Source organism: Lepisosteus oculatus, chromosome 14 (genome assembly GCF_040954835.1).
Source record: "Lepisosteus oculatus isolate fLepOcu1 chromosome 14, fLepOcu1.hap2, whole genome shotgun sequence".
Classification (NCBI taxonomy): domain Eukaryota; kingdom Metazoa; phylum Chordata; class Actinopteri; order Semionotiformes; family Lepisosteidae; genus Lepisosteus; species Lepisosteus oculatus.
The window spans coordinates 28,675,685-28,691,025 of record NC_090709.1 but is presented as its reverse complement, the minus strand read 5'-3'; the positions used below and the strand labels follow the sequence as shown (position 1 = coordinate 28,691,025).

Genomic DNA, 15,341 nt, shown 5'->3' with positions numbered 1-15,341 from the left:
ATTCCATGCTGAAACGAGAAGAAAGCAGTGGAGCCTTCTTAGGGTGTGATACCAAGGCATCGAAAGTTTATTTTTAATTATTGTTCCAAAAAATGTTTGTTTTCTTTCTTAAATGTTGTTGATTAAAATATCTTATTAAATGTGAAATATTTGATTAAATCTATTTTGAATGTCATTATAAATCGGTAAGGTGTCAGTCTCGTAAACCGAAGATCGCGGGCCCCAACCCCGTCCGTGCCTATTTCGTTTGCCAAGACTTGACTTTATCTATATCGTCAATTGTCTTGCAAGGCAGAAACCTCTGTAATAAGAAGAAAAGAACTATCAGCAGTAGTTAATAATCCTTTGACAAAGAAATGGGCGCATTCAAAACACCAGCCTCCACTGCTTGGTAGAATGGCTGAGTGTTCTTAGGTGCCAGACTCAAGGATTCAATCATGTGTAGTGACAGTTTTATGTTATTCACAACACAGATTTCCATTCATGTTTATTAAGATGTGTAATTTGTATGTTGGTTGTATGAGAACAGTTTCTTCAAAAGTCCTGTCAATTAACAGTGGAGAGCTAGCCGACGTATGTCTTCATGAAAACGCTCTTTAAGGCGATTAGAAATGTCTTGAACAAATCTGCGTCATATTTTTAAAATAGTTTAGCTCAAGATGCAACGGGAGTATAAATGAATTCTCCGCCCTCCATTCCAAGATAAAACTCCATGTGTGAATCTTATCTTAAGTTGATGATGTTGGTCACTACTGGAAATTGCCCAGTGATATCGACTCAGGTACAGTACTCAGTTGTTATGTGCTGTAATTTGATACATGCAAAGCATTTGCATTCCCTCCAATTATCAATAAAGTCAATAATGTATTAAACATTAAATGCCACTTCTTCCCTAGATGATGTTCATGTTGGATCAGTGAGAAAGGCATGCCAGGTTGTGCTTGAACCAGCACCTTACTATCATTTTAGTCCCAACCTGACCGCACTAAGCAATTGTACCACAGAGACTCAAATGGGTCAGTTTTCTCCATTTACGTTTTTTGGGAAAAAAATCATCTGCATTTTTAAGCAAGATTGTATTTTAAATTTCACAAATTGTAAGTATTTCTGGAAAAACACTGTTTCAGAAAGAAATTGAGTAGACGGGAATAGCCCAGTCAGTAGAATATCGAACATTTCATCTCAGGGTCCCTATTCAGGTGGCTGATTTTCTTGCAACTACTTATTCCATGCTGAAACGAGCAGGAAATGTTTCAGCAGTGGAGCCTTCTTTGGGTGTGATATAGAAAAAAACCTTTACTTGATTCTTTCAAATTAATTTAAACCTCATCTCCAACACCTAAACTCGTCAGTTGCTTTCAGTAGCTAAAGACACAGGCCATACTGCTCCAGGTGAGGTTCGAACTCACAACCTCAGCATAGCTCCGCTGTGTACTGCCGTATAAGTACCGCACGCTGACCAATTGCGCCACTGGAGCTGTGAAACACCCACTCCTCATACAGACTGACGTGGCAGAAACACAGGGTGAAAACAGGGTGTCGGTTGTGAATCCATCTCCACATGGGGGAAAGGGACAGTACAATAGAAAAGAATATACAAGAGAATAAACGGAAAGAATTGTGCTCACTGCAAAGAAGGAAAGAGGTGGCCGGATACATAAAACAGCTCGGTGGATAATTTGTAACGACATTCTTTGCTGACAACCAGCAGTCGGATTTCTTTTCATGTTCCGCTGTGCAGTTTGAACGTTTGTTCTCCCAGATCGGTTGGTTATATGAGATCAAGTGATATAAATTAGGACTAATCAGAATCAATACAATTGACGTCTGGCAAAGGCAAATAACCTTTGCACATGATCTGGAATGTGACTGGTTAAATTTCAGCACAGTTGCAACCCCCTTTATAAAGGGTGTGCACATGTATACAACCAAGGCATTGAAAGTTTTTTGTTGTTTATTGTTCCAAAAAATGTTCCATTTCTTTTCTTTCTTAAATGTTGTTGATTAAAAGATCTTATTAAATGTGAAAAAATCTGATTGTGAAAAGGTCAAAATGTTAGTGAAAAAATGTGTATTGTGAGGAAAGATGAATTGTGGGAGCCTCTTGACTCCTCACGTCGTACTGTATTTCTCTCTCATTCTACTGGGAGTGGTGCTGTCACTTCTGGATAAAGTCTGTCAGTGGTCATTCCAGACGGGTCAGGTACGACTGCGCTTCGGCACAAGAAGAGATATGTGACTTGCGAGGATCCCGACAGTGTTGACTCTCTTCTGGAGCCTGGATAGCTCAGTTGGTAAAGCATCAGACTTTTAATTTGAAGGCCCAGGGTTCAAGTCCCTGTTCAGGCAGTTGTGTTTTCCTTAAATCTATTGTGAATGTCATTATAAATCGGTAAGGTGTCAGTCTCGTAAACCGAAGATTGCGGAGTCCAACCCTGTCCGTGCGTATTTCGTTTGCCAAGACTTTACTTTATCTATATCGTCAATTGTCTTGCAATGCAGAAATCTCTGTAATAAGAAGAAAAGAACTATCAGTAGTAGTTAATAATCCTTCGACAAAGAAACCGGCGCATTCAAAACACCAGCCTCCACTGCTTGTCAGGATGGCTGAGTGGTCTTAGGTGCCAGACTCAAGGACTCAACCATGTGTAGTGACAGTTTTATGTTATTCACAACTATTATTCATGTTATAATAGACCTCTAACCATATACGTATAATAGTCCTCTAAAGTTATCCGTATAATAGACCTCTAACCATATACGTATAATAGTCCTCTAAAGTTATCCGTATAATAGACCTCTAAATTTATCCATATAATAGAACTCCAACCATTTATGTATAATGAACATCTAATCATAGACGTATAATTGACGTATAACAATAGACGTATATTAGAATTTCATTCTAGACGAATTTCAGACCACATTTATACGTCTAAGGTGTGCGTTTAATAGACGTATATTATACGTCTTTTGCCTACTGGGGTGTATCAGGCTCCGCTGCACAGCAGTGGAAGTATAAGTGTATAGATGAAACCTTTAATCTATTGTTCGGTTTCAATCAAAATGCTTTACTACTACAAGAGAGAAGTATAGTAAGAAGGATGGAACAAAATGTATGATTTATTGGAAGAAAACATTTTTTATTTATTTATAAGCTCGTGTCATCCAGCTCTAATACAAAAGCGACTCGCATCTTCAGCCCTTTTTTTTGTTTGTGATCATTAATTTCTTTAGTTATAATCAACATTGATCTTTTTTTAAAATAATCAAACACGCAGACAGATTTTTTAAAAGTATTAAGAGTTGACAGGGTGCCCCTTCGGAATAGTCGTCAGAAAATGTGAGAAAAGGAAAGTTACGTACAGTAAGCTCTCATACACAGTATTTGACATTGGAATTTGATTACAAAAAAACTACCTGTCTTCCCAGCATTTGTCGGTGCTGTTGTTTTTAATTTACATATTGTTCGCATTTTAATGATTTTTTTAAAAGATTGATACAAAAATCACTAAATACGAAACGTAAAAACCCCAACTGGAAGCAGTTGACCATTCATATTCTTGAATTTTAAATCCCTGTGTTTATCTGTCCGAGTACCTGGTGCAGCTATTTTGAAAGCAGAGTCTATGATTTATTGCGGAAGCGCATTGCCACCAAGGAAAAAAAAATCCTGAGTTCTCTTAAGAAATACCAAATTATCTCCTAATTGCGACTCACTCGCTGAATGATCTCTCAAGAAATCCCGAGTGAGATTCAACAGGTGTTTCCTGCAACAGCCACGACAAGTGTGAAGACGTTCTCTGGATTTCCCGAATATGACGTTAAATTAGTTCAAATCATTTACCAGGTTCCCACGTACAAAAAGGCCCAAGGACTCCAGCAGTCTTACAACCACTGTCCTGTTTGCCTCACCAGACACGATCTCTATTCTGTTGTAATCCACGATGACCCCGTTCTTCAGGTGAATTATCATGTCCTTAGTCGTCTTTAATCCCTATTGCTCAATGCATGGTGAAAGCATTGCATACATGTGTCTGACAATGAGGAATGGGCCCCTGAGACACTCATTTGCCTGTTTCACAAATGATCGTATTTTACCAGAGATTCCGTTTGGGATTCAGATGTGCATTCGGACAGCAATCCCTTTAAAAAAATGATACGTTCTGGATGAGGTCAAAGGTGCAGGAACACTGTATTTAGGATGTGTTTGCAGTGATTCTCTGTCTCCTGCTTCAATGCAGTGATATATAGATGTGCTCCTGTAATTTATTGGTACATGCCCAGGGCAATAAGCAGTCTGAGGATTTATTTCCAGACGGCATAGAGCAGTGAAGCAGTGAAGTAGTGTAACACACTGGATCATTATGTTATTATAATCTATTCTATTTATATTATTACATACAGGTCTCTAGCTTCAACACAGTGATATATATATATATGCTCAGTGATTTATTGATACATGCCCAGGGCAATAAGCAGTCTGAGGATTTATTTCCAGACGGGCTACAGGTAGTGTTGTGAAATACTTCAACACACTGGATCGCAGATTTAGACCCCCTGCACTCTTACTCCTTAAAAACCAAAGAAATTAAGATATCTAGCAATCACATTGTAACAGGGGTGACAGTGACTTAATGCTTATACTAGTGGACTTCTGGTACCTTTAGGGTACGGTTCCCTGAAGGGCTCTCGAACCCCACATTTCAGATGCCTAGCTGTATCGCTGATGTGTTGCACCTCAGAATCACTTTTAAACCTTACCTCTGGTATCTTTAATCCCTATTGCTCAACGCATGGTGAAAGTATTGCATAAATGTGTCTGAAAACGAGCAATGGGCCCCTGAGAGACTCATTTGCCTGTTTCACAAATGATCATATTTGACTAGAGATTCTGTTTGGGATTCAGTTGTGCATTCTGACAGCAATCCCTTTAAAAAAATAATACATTCTGGATGAGGTCAAAGGTGCAGGAACACTGTATTTAGGATGTGTTTGCAGTTATTCTGTCTCTAGCTTCAACACAGTGATATATATATGCTCAGGGATTTTTTGGTACATGCCCAGGGCAATAATCATTATGAGGATTTATTTCCAGATGTGCTAGAGGTAGTGTTGTGAAATACTTCAACACACTGGATCGCAGGTTTAAACCCCCTGCACTCTTACTCAAAACTTACAAACCCAACTCTCTTACTTAAAAACCAACAAATGCAGATATGTAGCAATCATATTGTAGCAGACACTCATTTGCCTGTTTCATAAATGATCATATTTTACTAGAGATTCTGTTTGGGATACGGATGTGCATTCTGACAGCAATCTCTTTAAAAAAATGATTTTACCTTATCGCGGCTTTGCCCCTCTTGCCTCTTTGGACAATATCTCCATCTTGTGGTCGTTGTTGGTAATGTCTTCTTATGCCATTTTTTTATTTCAATTCTCTATTAGTTGATTCTAGAATCTCTACAATAGAGTTGAAAACATCAGTTTTATAGCAGACAATATGACATTATTTATAGTCCAATTAGGAATGTATTACCCTGTTTTTAACATAATAACAAATTAAAATTTATTAAAACTAAGTTTGGAACACCAGGGAACATAAAAAAAGATTTTTAGGAAAACCATGAGGTTCTGTGTCCGATGCCTTTGATTTTTTTAAATTTGAAAATAAACATCATATAACAACAGCTTTCATTCCTAGGAGTGAAAAATAACAATTTTTGAAGATATATTCGATTCTAAAACACTACAATAAAGTTAAAAACATCAGTTTTATATTACATTATTTTTAGTGAAATTGGTCATTTATTAATGATTAATATAATCTCCAATTAAAAGTGATTAAAATTACGTTTGGAACAACAAGGAATACAAAACAAAAGATTTTAAGGAAAAAAAATATGTATTTTGTGCCAGGTGCCTGCAAGGGGAGAAAGCTAGAATCCTACCCAGGCTCCTGGAGCTCTGTCCTGGCTAAAGGAGGGTGAATCCATCCCCTTCAAATCTCCATGAAAAAATGATATTTTTAAATTTGAAAAAAAAAAACATTATAGAACATCTGTTTGTCCACAGAGTGCAAAAATCCAACTTTGAAGAAAATCCATTGACTGATCCCTGAATCCTGAAGTTTCTTCGCATGATATCGGGCTTGCAACCATTTTCTGGAAAATAATGAAAAATGCAAAAATGCAAAAAAAAAGTTATCAAATCTAGAGCCTAAGAGTAAAACAAGACAAATGTATATCTCCAAATAATTTTATGTGCTTCAGAAGAGCCTCGGAAAGTTTTTTGCATACAAGAATCCACGCCCGTTTGCACGTAAGCACACATGCAAGCACATATGACTGCATGCAAGCACATGTGCATGCGAAGTCATCCTCTCCAACTTCTCCAGACCTTGCTGGGTGAGCATTTGCTCTGGTAAATTAGGTCACATATCATGTTTAATCATTTCTTCTCAACACACATACTGGTGCACGTTTTCTCTATGAAAAAAAAAAACATTTTTCCCTTGCACGATTTCTAGTTTTGTTTTCAAAGAGAGAACAGAAAGAAAAAAAATAAATAGTGTCACAAAAGAACTCTGTCGCCCTTGGTAGATGTCAAACGTATTGGACATGAAAAATGCCAGATAGAAGGCATTACTCTTCGTTTCTCAGTGTCGGGGCTGCTATGTAAAAGAGGCAATTTGCTCTGAGAGCAGGCTCAGCGCTTACTGAACGCAGATGTCTCAGAGCGGTCTGTCCAAGTGGCTGTAAAAGGACAGCAGCAAGAATACGTAAAACAGGTGTAAAATAAAAAAATAAAACAATTTAAAAATAAATACTAAATGGGTTTAAAATTCAGGAATGTGATTGGTCAGTAGCTTACGATGAGTGTTGTTGGTGTTTCTTGTGACTTAGCGATTTGAAAAAAATATTCAATTTAAAAAAGGCTAGAGCTCCTTTGAAAAAAAAAATAGTTTGTATCTGTGTTGTAACAGCTGCGCCAGAACTATTCAGATAAATCAGAAAAGTACTTGAACTTGACTGGTTTATATTCAGTAATGTGCATTGGGAACGAAAGGGAGACTTACATGGATTTTATTAGGTTTTAGGAATCAGAAAATTTATTTTTACGAGCAGAAATAACTTCCTGCTTTCAACGCTTTTATTGTTTCTGCTTGTAACCTCGAACAGAAAAAAACAGTACTGACTCACAGAAACGCCCCGGAGTTTCTGTGTTTCTGGGATTTAAGAGGGATGTATGAAGACAGTAAAGGGGAGTTTTTTTTTCCCCGCTGTAGAGTATGAAGGCGGTGTGACGAGTCAGGAGGGAGGAGACGCGCATTCCGCACGGGCAGCGCAGAGCAATGAGCCGCACCTGCTGCGCGCCGAGTCCTGTCCTATATAACCGCTGAGCATGGACAAACAGAGTCTCCAGCCAGTGTTGGAGAATTATAATTTAAATAGTTTTCTTTTTGAGCTGAAGCTGGGTTCTTCCTCTAGTTAAACTTATTGGAGTTAGTGGTTACTGCGCTAGACTGTTGGTAATAGCGCTATTATTTCTTTCTTCTGCTCAAACAGTGCCGGGCAAAACTAAAATGATAACCCTGTTTCAGAAAGATTGAGTCAGAGGGGTGGAGGAAGTTAGATGTAAAGTGTCCAGTCTTGTCAAGGGTAATAAAGCTCATTAGATCTGATTAACCAGTTAAAATGAAATGGTCTGCTTTCTACACAGAAGCCAGTTGTCTCTTCTCAATGTGGGGGTGAGTCCGTCAGTCACATAACAGCTAGGCAGGACTGACAGTCTTGTGTGATCTATTTCATCTCCTGTTACCCCATCTTCCAAAGCCAATGGTCCAGTCCAGCCTAGAGTGTCCCAGACTGCTCTGTCAGTGACAGTGGAAGGCTTATCTTTTGTCTCTTGTTCAGCTAGGATGTATGACAAATAGTGACCCCTCAATGAAGGAAACTTTAGGTTTTGTCTGTGATTACACCCCCTGGCAATGTTACAGGCGTTGGGGGGGGGGGGAGATCTCCGGTGATCCCGCAGTCGCCCATAGACACTGGCTAGTCTACACAAACCTCCATTCAGCACAGCCCTAACCCCTGTTGTGTCACCCAGGTCTTCTCTGTGAGACAATGATTATTCAGGGAAACTTAAGGAATGCATTCCAAAACAGTCAATGGAAGTATGGAATTAAAACTTGTCAAATCTTTATAGATGGAGTATGTCACCTGTTTAATATACTTTTACATTGTGACAAAATTGAACAAATTTTAAGTCCACCATATATACATGCAGCATTTTAAAGACGGGTCTCTGCACTGCACAGGAATCTCGGTTCACTTACAAAAACTTCAGCTTATAACCCATCTGAAGTGTTTTTTTTTTTTACTGCTTGTTCTTTAAGGTTAAGATACGAACTCATTGACGTTGTTGATTTAAAATAAGACTATTGACAAAAAAGAAAGTATTCATCACAAAGGTATTATGCCAAATAAACTCTAGTAATCAACAGCAATTAAGAAAAGAAAACAAAGACATCTTCTGAGGATGCCAGATGGAAATCAAACACACACACTCACACTTAGGGCCAATTTTACCAGAAACCAATTAACCCACCAATGATCTTGGACTGATGTCTGAAAACCAGAGCCCGTGAAGGAAACCAAAGCAAACAGTGCAATATAAAAGTTCTTCAGGTATTAGAACAGACCTAGCTTATCAATATAATACTTATGTCTGAACTTCATAGAATGGTGACACTTCAATCTTTCATATTCAATGTTTTGCACAAAATCAACAGCTGAAAACAGACCGTCATATACCTTTATCCACTGGTTTTCAGAGCAGAGACATCCATGTGGACAAGAGTTCTTTCCCTGTGGTCCGCCGCACTTCAGCTAGCCACGTTCTGGCAGGGTTGTGTGTACTCCTCTGAACGTGGCCTGTATTGAATATCAGGCATTTTGTACAAATTAATAATGTGAGCATATTAATATGATTTGTGTTGAAGCCAAACATAGAAAATCGCTGTAAGAACTTGAATTTAATCTCCAGTGTCACTCCTGAAATGCTGACCATCACCCATCTTCTGATTTGTAGATGCACGTGTTAATGGATATTTCTTGTCTTCTTTTTTCACCCATATGCTCTTCTCTGCATCATTAAGTACTTCTGGGTCATCTCTTGTACCTTGTGGCATCTTGGCTGGTGGTGAATGGCAGGTTGCTGCTATAAAAATAACATGCCTACCAGTATGATTATGTTGAAGACAAAACCAAAACAATATAACTGTTTTGCACTGTACAATTTACACTATCACAAGCTTGTCATATTTACAGTCATCAAATGATTTGGGCTGCTGTTCCTGTGAACAATGTCGTTTAAGAAACAGATTAAATTTCAAATCTTTAGATTTTAAATATAAACCACTGACAATATGGTAGAGCCATGTTGCCTTTAACCTATTCAGAAACTACCACTTAAATTGTAAGAAATTGTTCTCTAGACACATCTTGTGGGCTCTGTTCTCGATGAATTGGAAAGGTGTCACTCATGAATTCCAGTACTCTGTCGATCTCTCTCTTATCAAGAGACTACCCATCTAATGCTGCAGGAAACTCCAGTGCCTGGTCTGGGAATGCTGTGCTATTCAGATTCTGTCAATAAATTTCAAGAATGGTTCACTTCTCAAAAGCTTTTTTTTTGTTTACACGATGTGGCATTTCTTTGCAGTAACAATTGAGTGGGGTACTGTAGTTATCTGCCTTCTATGCTCTTCTGAAAATTATGTATCTTTTTGGCAGTCCCATATCCCTTCCTTATATCCTTGCTGGTGAGAATGAGAAATGCCATTTTTAAGACAAAAACACAAACATAATTCTAACATTAATTTTAAGCCACAAAAAAATATATATCTTCAAAATATGCACTTTAGTACACTTACTGAGTTTCTGTTTTGGAAATGGTCAGTGATCCAACCACTCCAGAGCTTGTCCTTTGCCTTGAAATGATTTTCTGGAAATGCTGTAATTAAAGAGGAGCTCTTCTCCCTCAACAATGTCATTTTTTGTCACAGACAGGATTATGACAGGCTGTTCGTTTATATAAATGACCCTCTTACAGCCTTGATGTATTTTTTTTTCTTTGATTGATTTATCCACCTTCTGATTGTCTCCATATCCGTGAGGCAGGCACAGTGTTCTTCACGAGCTTCAATGCACAGTTTTTGTGCAGGTTCATCAAAAAAAGAAAAGATGTATCTTCTCTCCCTCTGCCATCTGTGCCGTTAGGGCTTCAGCGGCTGTCTCTGTGATGATCTCGCCATGATAATCACACACCACCTCTCCTTTCTGAAAACCTGGAAGTCACAACCTTCTTCCCCTTCACAGGATTGTCACTGATGCTCAGGCCTTCCCAGATTTGATGCTTTTCTATCTTTTTAATTTGCTTGTCATTTGGTGGCAGTCCTGTCTTGGGCTTCCACTTCTCAAACACTTCAGATACTGTTGATGCATTGGCTGAGCGGTCCATCTTTTGAATATAGTAGGTTACCTGACAGCCATCTAGTGTAAAGGTCTAGAAGGAAAACCACATCATAAATCCTCAGAATATATTCCAAACTTAGTGTTTGTCGGTGAAGATAATTGATTTGTAAACTTGCCATTAACGGTCTGCAGTCTCACTTCCTCTGTTCTGATTTCCACCTGTCATGACTTCTAGTCAGTTTCAGATGCTCCTCTTTTTGGTAAGCTGCCCATATAATAACACTGGAAACACCTTTATCAGCTGCTGAAAGGCTGTAGCATCATCCATCTTCGGACATGTAAATCCTGCAGCTGCTGTTGTGGATCTTGGCCTTGATCCACTGTTGTAAACATTTTAAATAAAATATCACAGGTCTCTGTAACACAGTCAAAAAATAACTGAATAGGTGTAATGTTTTCAAACCCACTCCACAGCAGGTGTGCATTCTTGTCCAGAGTCTGATGATTGATTACTTGACCTGAAGTTAAAAAAAAAAGAAATGAATGATTGTTTTGTGAGAGACTTATTTTAAGATTGTGATGATGCTTACTAAACTCCTTGTCCTGCAAAGCCTTCAATTACTTTGATTGCCGAGCAGATGCTGGCTGAGTCAGTATTCTATAATGTTTCTCTGTGGGCTAAGTAATCCCACATAATGCTCTTCTGTGCATCAGTTACATATTTTTCTGTCAACTCAATTGCCCTCCTGGCTGGTAATGAATGGCTGGAGGAATCTACAAAACAAACAAGCAACCATTTGTGAATGTTTCCAACCCACAGAAATATAAAGTAATATATTATTCTGCTTACTTCTCATGCAGTCGTCTCAAGTTGTTGGAAGGACTGTGAATTGGCTCTCCCGCAGATGAACTGAAAAACTTTTTGTCTCCCTTCACAGCTGCTGACCTGGGCATTACAGCTTAGTTTAGTGAAGTAAAGATGAAACAGCTGATAAAACACAAATAAAATGCAATTAGGATACATTGGAGATTTTCTTAAATACTATACATGATGGGAGCTATGCAAGTGGAGGTCTTTTGTTCTGTATTAACATGGATTTTAATGGGCTTCTATGAAAATTGGCCGTGGTGTGAATGTGCGAGTCCTGTGATGAACTGGTGTCACATTATCGGCGATACTGTGCTTTGCACCCACTGCTTGCCAGGATTATTCCAGTTCCACAACAACCCTGAATTGAGTGGAGGGGTTTATCAGTGTAGCCATCCACTTGCATGTTCCTCTTCACTCAATGCAAAGGAAGCCAGCTGCTGTGATGAGGTTTTGTGCTGGTTAACAGCAAACTAGACCATCTTTTTGCCCACTTGTTGAAACGACACTTTCTTTGCATCTATTCCTCGACCTGTAATAGCAAAAATTAATACACCAAACTGTAAAAATCCCATATATATATATATGTGTGTGTGTGTGTAACTTATTTGTTGTATGAAAGTATTCTTACTGTCATGTTCTTTACCACCCCTGGGTGCTGCAGGTCCTTCAGCTGGAGAAAGGTCTGCAGGTAATACAGCACAAGATGATGGTCAGGCAGGGTGTTCTTTTCAGAGCTGTATGTGCAACACATCTCTCTTTACAACCCTCAACACCTTCCAGCAATCTCTGGTACTTGGTTATGGACTCTGCATCTGTCTATATCTGCGGGAGAAAGTAATACTATCAACATCTTTTTTTGTATTTGAATTAAAAGAAGTACAGTTGAATATCCTTTAAGATACTATGGAAGTTGATGATGAGGTTAGCCAAGCTGGGATCATCTACTTTCACATTGATAGTCTTCAGGATGTAGCGCGGAAAACGGTTTATGTTCTTGGTATAATTAGCAATGGTTTGGTGAGACAGTCTAGTGGTCTTCATTTGGTTACAATAATTGTGTTTTGGTTATGTCCTTTACAGAGTTTAAGGAAGATGCAGATCGATCCATAAAGAAACAGGAATCTGGAAACATTTTCTACCTGAAAAATGTAAAGTCACAATGTTTATGGCTGACATTTCACCTGGGTGAATTTTAAGCTAAGGAGTAAAAAACATGTGTTATGGAAATATCACTGCTCAATTGTAAATGGGTATATAATTTTAACATACCTTTACATAATGGTAAATTTGAAAAGAAACAGAAGAACCCTTATAAATTATAAATATCTCACCTTGATGATGTGTCTTCAGGATTCCACATAAAACAGTCCATGGACTCCTCCAGTCTCACAACCTCACCAGATATGAGCTCTGTGCTCTTGCAATCCCCAACCTGCCCATTCCTCAGGTGATTCAACAAGTCCTTCTTGGCCTGGAGTGAGACCTCACTGATCTCCTCTGCTGAGGCTCATTTCATACACACCACCTTTAAGAGAAGAGGAAACTGGTCAAATGTCTTCAGGCAGGTCTTGCACACCAGAGGAATCCTCATGGGTCTTTTTTGAAAATAAATAACTTTTGTGTAAAGAAACAAGTCAAGACTGTTCCAGTTTCTTAACTGAGCCTTAATTTTCTCTCCAATAGCTTCACTGTATTGTTTATTGTATTTTTTTTTTCAGAATTATACCTTGCTCTTCCAGTAGAAGCCATTGTAGACTTTAAGAACTACTGTGATAATTGGTCTGCCTGAGTGTCCTTCCCTAACCCAGTATTGATAGCTTGTGTAGGGTCCAAAGGTGTCCTTCTGTAATTTCCTCCCATGATGTTTCTTTGATCAGTTGGAAGCAAGCGTGAAAGCTTCCTCCCAGTGGGAAGCTCAAGATCCTCTAGTTGTCATGACAGATTTTCCTCGTAGTGCTCTTCGAGGATCTGCAGTGTGGTGTGAAGCCAATTTTTGGCATTGCTTACCAGCTTCAAATATGTGAATTTGGTTGGCTTGGCAGGTTTTATGAGGTGCTTGAGTTCCTCGGTCTTCTGTCATAGGCTGGTGGGTGCTCTGTTCTCCCGTCCAAAAAAACTGCTGTTTTGTAAATGGTGGACTGTTTGGATCATTTTGTAGATGATCCTGGTTCCTTGTTGGAAGGTATCCTGTCTGTTTGACATGTTTGGTTTGTGGCCGACAGTATGGAGGGTGACCATACAGTAGCATGCATTGTCAACTCTAGCACAGAAGAACAAAAGCTGGGAGGGGGGAGGAGGCAGGAGCAATAGAGAGACAGAGAGGCCAGTTGGAGTCCAAGAGCTCTGTTTAGGATTGATATTGTTGATGGCATCAGTGACTGGGTTATTGTCCTCTACCGGAGAGGAGGAGCCGTCAGCAAAATGAGCTTTAAGCTGAATCCCGTGGTAAAACCAGTTGAGGTCAACTTGGGTTTGCGGGGTGTCCAGCTTCTTGGGGACTAGAACAAAACTGAGGCCTTTGCTAAGAAGAGATCGCTCATCCTGTGAAAGGAAAAGGTCAGAGGGCATAGTAATGACAAGGTTGGGATTGGTTGAGCTGGTAGGGGTGTTATTGGGCTTTTTCTGTAGAAGATGATTGAGTTTTTTTTTTCCTTCTCTGAAGCAAGGAACTGGTCAAGTTTACTATCTATGTGTTGAGGTTACTGTCTATGTGCACACCTAAGTGATCACCAACTGCTCTGGGATAAAAAAAAAAACAATTTCTTGTGGTGTTTTTGTTGCATTTAGAATGAGAATGTCTGTATCTTGGTATTTTTTTAGGAATCTGTACAATGAGTCTCATTTACACAACGAGTATTTGAAATGGCTCATATCGATCTATAAAGTAAAACTTCATATCCAAAATCCTGAGACTTTTTAAACAAGTTGACAATTTTTTTTCCATTCAACATTGTTTTTTTTTCGGCACTTTCCTGTTGTGCTGCTCTACTTGTATTGTGAGTCCCGCATCAATAACCTGGAAACAAAAATATCTGAACAAGCTCTGACCAAATGGAATCGACCTCCCTTTCCAGTTCAGATCCGGGTGCAAGATGCCGTGTGTCCATATTGGAGATCTTGTGCTTGCAAACTTGGGGAAAGCAGTACATGACCTGTGATTTCTGACTAAATCACTGAAACAATTGACCAAGTTTTGAAATGATCTTCACTGTTTCACTCTAGTTTTGTATATGATTTGTATTTTTAGAAAAGGTTTGCGACTCCATCCGTTCTGTAAGTCAACGCTTATCAAAAGGACAGTTCCCTCCATGTTGGGCATATTGAAACCAGTAGTTACCTGCATTTCAGAGTAATCCTGTAGAGAGAGATAAGGAATATTGCACATATACAATGCTTTGCAGTGTAGGGTGGCTGCTCACTTATTAGTGGTGCCTAGAATGCAAAAACATAAGAGGTTCCAAAAAAAGTAAATGGGCAAAAGGCCTCCTATGTCATTTGGTAGTTGATTTACTAATCCAACGATCTCATCCTGCTGTTTCTTGAAAGAAACCAGGGTATCGGCTTCAACAACATGGCTGGTTAGCTTGTTCCATATCCCCACAGCTCTTTGGCTAAAGAGCTGCTCCTTGGTCTGTTTTGAACCTGGTTCAGTCAGTAGTTGAAACCAATTGTACAGTATTGTGGAGAGGAATGCAGGAAAATGCTGTATTCATTTTTTTGAGGTGGTTAGGTTTTTTGAAAAACATTTTAAATGAAGCACATTCCTATGCAAATCCTCCTGCTGAGAGGCCTACATAAAGGACCCGAATAGTTTAACCGTTTAATGTTCAACTGAAAACCATCTGTAGAATTTTTCAAATCTCACATAAAAATGGTATTGGAATTAGGTTTTTAAACCCATATCTGTAACATGCAATACTCTGGTGCTCCCTCTCGGTGCTTTTTGTAGTACGCAGCTATTTGTTTTGAAAATCCAGACATTTCTGGTT

The 15,341-nt window shown here is 38.9% G+C and overlaps 2 non-coding genes across 2 annotated transcripts; one reads left to right on the top strand and one right to left on the bottom strand.

Annotated features, from left to right (window-relative positions):
• Positions 1-1,384: 1,384 nt before the first annotated feature.
• trnai-uau (transfer RNA isoleucine (anticodon UAU)) lies at positions 1,385-1,478 on the bottom strand. Its single transcript has 2 exons — positions 1,441-1,478; positions 1,385-1,420 (listed from the first exon to the last, which is right to left on the bottom strand). It is a non-coding gene; the product is annotated as a tRNA-Ile (tRNA).
• Positions 1,479-2,276: 798 nt separating this feature from the next.
• trnak-uuu (transfer RNA lysine (anticodon UUU)) lies at positions 2,277-2,349 on the top strand. The gene has a single exon. It is a non-coding gene; the product is annotated as a tRNA-Lys (tRNA).
• Positions 2,350-15,341: the final 12,992 nt, after the last annotated feature.